This window comes from Cebus imitator, unplaced genomic scaffold, assembly GCF_001604975.1.
Source record: "Cebus imitator isolate Cc_AM_T3 unplaced genomic scaffold, Cebus_imitator-1.0 Scaffold423, whole genome shotgun sequence".
Classification (NCBI taxonomy): domain Eukaryota; kingdom Metazoa; phylum Chordata; class Mammalia; order Primates; family Cebidae; genus Cebus; species Cebus imitator.
Window position 1 is genome coordinate 1344196 of NW_016107738.1, and position 4840 is coordinate 1349035.

The 4840-nt window shown below is 35.2% G+C and overlaps 1 protein-coding gene across 4 annotated transcripts in view; it reads right to left on the reverse strand.

Moving 5' to 3' along the window:
* The window catches only part of KLHL28 (kelch like family member 28), a 37724-nt gene that overhangs the window by 24984 nt on the left and 7900 nt on the right, over positions 1-4840 (reverse strand). The gene's annotated exons all lie outside the window — the stretch shown is intronic.

Genomic DNA, 4840 nt, shown 5'->3' on the forward strand with positions numbered 1-4840 from the left:
TAAAGTATAAAGTTCTACACAATATACAACTTGAGTATTAAGAATATTTATGTCTCACTGTATTAAACTGCCGCTTCCCATATAATATCCCCACTTTCACTAATTCTCATTACTTCTCAAATTCCCATTCTTTTCCACATTGACCTTTTACTCTTATGATGCTCACGTAATAACTACACCTCTATTTAAAACTTGCTATCAGAGGGGTGGGGAGTTGGGGAGAGAGAGCGTGGGGAGAAATGCCAGATATAGGTGATGGGGAGGAAGGCAGCAAAGCACACTGCCATGTGTGTACCTATGCAACAATCTTGCATGTTCTTCACATGTACCCCAAAACCTAAAATGAAATAAAAAAAAAGAAAAAAAAAACTTGCTATCTCCCAAATATTTTCTTAACCACACGTTAGATTTTGTCTATAACATTTCTCCTCTCATCTTCCTTTCTTCCAATTCAAATTCTCAAAATCAAGGTCAAAAATTAACTTTACCTGGGTATATATAAACATTTATTTACTATATTCCTTTACATGCAATTAATTTAATTATATTTGTTACTCTGTGAAACATACCCCCTTCAACTCTCATTTTCTGATTTAACAAGGAGAATGATAGACTAAAAAGTGAAGGATGAACAACAGAAAAGGAAAATGGATATGAAAAATAAGAGAATAAATTAAAAAAGGAGACCTAGTTACTTTGTAAATTCAGCTCTCTCAGACTAAACAATTATGGCTCAAGGTATTTAAAACAACCTGAAAATGAGATTCTTGAATCGTTACAAGTACCACAGGAATGGAGACTATTTTCAAAAATAAGACAGGTTAATGAACAAATTCTACAATATGGTAAGATTTCTGTTCATTTCAGATAACATTCTAAAACAAATTATTAAAGATTTGACTGTGAATACCAAGAAGAAGATATAAAGATTAGGATTAGGATATATGAGCTAAAAACAGTAAGACATGTCACAGGCTAGGTTTGTTTCTTTTTAAAGATGTATTTATAAGACTTGTAGATCAGAAAAGTACACTTGATATTTAACTAGATAATAGTAAGTAATTTTATAATGTCCTTCATGATTTTTCAAAGAACAAAAGTAAAAAAATTATAAGCTAGATTAGGTAGCTAAATTAGCAATTGGTGGAACAAATACTCCCTAGAGTACACCACTTAATGAGATGAGGCCTAGAGGGATGTTTCTAGCGGTATTCTATAAGGCCAAGATGAAGATATTGTGTGTCCTGAACTTTGAAGATGACATGAACCTGCAAAGGACAGCAAAAGCATTTACTAACACAGTAAAGATCCCGAAAGACCTGATATCTAACAAGAAGAAATTTAAAAGGGATAAATGCAAATATTCTATAGTAGATTCCAAACCAACTACCCAAGTATAGAATAAGAGAAAAAAGACTCATCTATAGAACACGTTTAACAGGTTTAGGGATTTTAATTGCAGTATTATTTTAACACCATAAGCTTATGTGGGTTTAAACTGCATTAACAGAGCTATAATACACAACACTACAGAGGAGGAATTTTCGCTTTGCTCTGCATATGTCAGCCCATATCTGTAGTACAGATTTTGGGTATCATCCTTTGAAAGGGATCTAAACAAACTGTAACACCTGATGAAGAGAAGAAATTCAACTCATGTCTTACAGGCAATGGAACCAAGGTACTGAGTCTGGGAAGAAAGGAGATCTGAGTTATCACATGAAAAACCAAGGAATGAAAGTTGCTCAACAACAACAGGAATAATAATTATAATACAGGATTGCTATGAGGATTAAATGAGTTTATACATAAAAAGGGCTCAGAATAGTGCCTATCACTTTGTTGGCTCTTAATAAATATAAATTATTACTAGTGAATTCTTTGAGTTGTCCCTTGAGAGGTGTTCAACTTTCTATGTTGCACTACCTCTTACCATTAGATAAGAAATCTACTTTGCCTTCTCTGATACCCTGGGCAACACCAAGTATCGCAGAATTATTGATTCTCAAATCAAGGTGATGAAATATTGACTAGATTAATTTTTAATATAAGTAGGAATCATATAGTGATAGATCCTTTATTGATTACCTAATTTTTGTGTGCTCAATTCAAAACTGGTAAATTACCATCAACATATGACATGCATGCATGACACAAAATAGGTCTATAAATATACACACACATATGTACAGACACAACACATAACTATACACACACGCATATATTTGTATGATATGCAGTATAGTTTTAAGAGACTGGGCTTTGGTGTCAGGTTGCCCAGCTTACAATATGGTCTGTATTGTTTAACAGCTATGTGACCTTGGGAAACTCAGCCAAAAGTCTCAGTTTTCCCATTTGTTAAAAAACAGACAAAACTATAAATATCAGTTGTAAATATGCCTTTCTATGTGTTGGTACATAAGCACTCAATAATCGGTAGATGTTATTTATTTTTATTGTTTATCAACCTTTAAAAAGCTTGATTATTGTCAGCTATACCCATGCAATGCCTTTCCATACATACCAAAAAAGAAAGGAAGTTTGCTTACTGTTAAGGGAACAAATATGACCAAAGCCAGACCAAAGCCTCACTAATTCTATCAGTAAAGAGACATATGAGCCGTTTTAAAATTTAGATGGTTTATTAGATTTAAACAGTTTATTACTTAGATAGTAAAAAGATTAGCCAAAGAGCAAACTGCCTGGATCCTTGTCCCACACATCAAAAATGGTAGCACAAAAAAGGGGCAGGCTCAATGTAAACTATGGCTAAGCAGTTTTCTATTCTGAGCTCTATTCTAAGGATGTGGGGTGGGGTCAAAAGTCGAATACCTAATCACAACCAGGGAAGTGAAGAGAAATTGCCTCATGACACACTTCTAGGGGAAATAGAGAGGTGAGTGGGAAATTGGGAGATGACCTCATAGCAGCTCCTTAGAGGCCTCTTACCCTCTATTCCAGGAGAATCACAAGGTGTGTCAAGCCACAGAAAAGCTGCAGTCCTGAGGTCCAAGTCTTTGCCTATATGAATACATGCCAGGTCACCAGAGTGCCATGACAAAGTTGTTCCCCTACACTTATACCCCTATAATACTTCTTTATCTCATTTTCCTAGATCTCTGTTGCTAAAACTTTTTAAATGTTTTCTGAACATTCCAACTAGTGAGAAAAACATTCTATTCATTTGAACCAGCATGATTCATTTTACTCTAAAATAATAAAAATTATTAATGTGTTTAAAATGGGCCAAAGAAAAGGCACTGATAAAGGTAACTTCATAAAAGAAAGCCCATGCATATTTTTATCATTGTATTTGATACATATGACATACTTTCATTCCGTTTAAGAACTACTGAGAACAAAATTTATTTTTTAAAATTATAGTTTTAATGCTTAATTCAAACAATGTCAACCAGTAACTTCAAAAAGGCAAGGTAAAAATAGGGAACTTAAAACGGATTACAGGGCCAGGCCTGGTGGCTCACTCCTGGAATCCCAGTTGCTGAGGAGGCTGAGGCTGGAGAATCACTTGAACCCAGCAGGTGGAGGTTGCAGTGAGCCAAGATCACACCACTGCACTCTAGCCTGGGTGACAGAGCAAAACTCCATCTCAAAAATAAGTAATAAATAAATAAATAAAGTGAATTACACTAGCAGTTTGTCATAACATAATTCTTTTTGATTTTTAAGACAGGGTCTCACCCCTGTTGCCCAGACTGCAGTATGATGGTGAGATCTTAGCTTACTCACTGCTGCCTCGACCTCCTGGGCTCAGGTGATTCTCCCACTTCAGCCTCCCATGAAGCTGGGATTACAGACACACACCACCAGGCCCGGCTAGTTTTTCTATTGTTTTGTAGAGACAGGGTTTCACTGTGTTAACTAGGCTAGTCTCGAACTCCTGGATGCAAGCAATTGCCCGCCCTGGCCTCCTCAAGTGCTGGTATTACAGGTGTGAACAACTGAACACGGCCAAATTAATTCTTAAAATTTTTTAAGTGGCCCATTTCCTTTCTCAAAAAAATATGACTTTAGAAAAATGTCCAGAACTCCAACATTTTCAAATATAGTTTGAAAAAATATGACTTTAGAAAAATGTACAGAACTCTTAACTTTTTCAAATATACAGTTTTTAAAACAGTGGTTTTCAAAATATGATCCTTGTACCAACAGTATTAGCAACATTTGGGAACCTGCTACAAATGTAAATCCTTGAGCTCCATCACAGATGTAAGCAATCAGAAACGACATGGGACAGTGGGGCTGTAGGAAATGGACAAACTGTGTTTTAAGTCCTCCAGGTTATTCTTAGGCATCTTAAAGTTCCAGAACCAGTTAAAATATTTACAGCTTGAGTTTAATGGCTTAAAAATTACTGAAAATTATTTTAAAGAAATATTTAAAATAAAAATTTTTTTAGAGACAGGGTCTCAGTACATTGCCCAGTCTAGAGTCCAATGGCTATTCAAAGGCATGATCACGGCACAATGCAACCTCAAACTCTTAAGCTCAAGTGATCCACTTGCCTTAGCCTCATCAGTAGCTGAGACTACAGTTGCACACCACTGCGTTTGGCTCGAAAACTATAATGACTTCAAAATTATGAATGACAACTGTGACCAGATTTGGTTCTCAGTTATTTACCCATAAACGGCTAAACATAATTAAAGAAGTAATACTTTCCACTCTTCGAAGCCTACATTTGTCAGTTTTACACTGGCAGTTTCATTTATCTCAGTAACCACTTTGTGCAAAAGGAAGGGTAACTACCTAAAAAACAGGAAAGAACAGTGAGTAAAAGCACTAATTTTTTTTTTTTTTTTTTTTTTTTTTTTTTTTT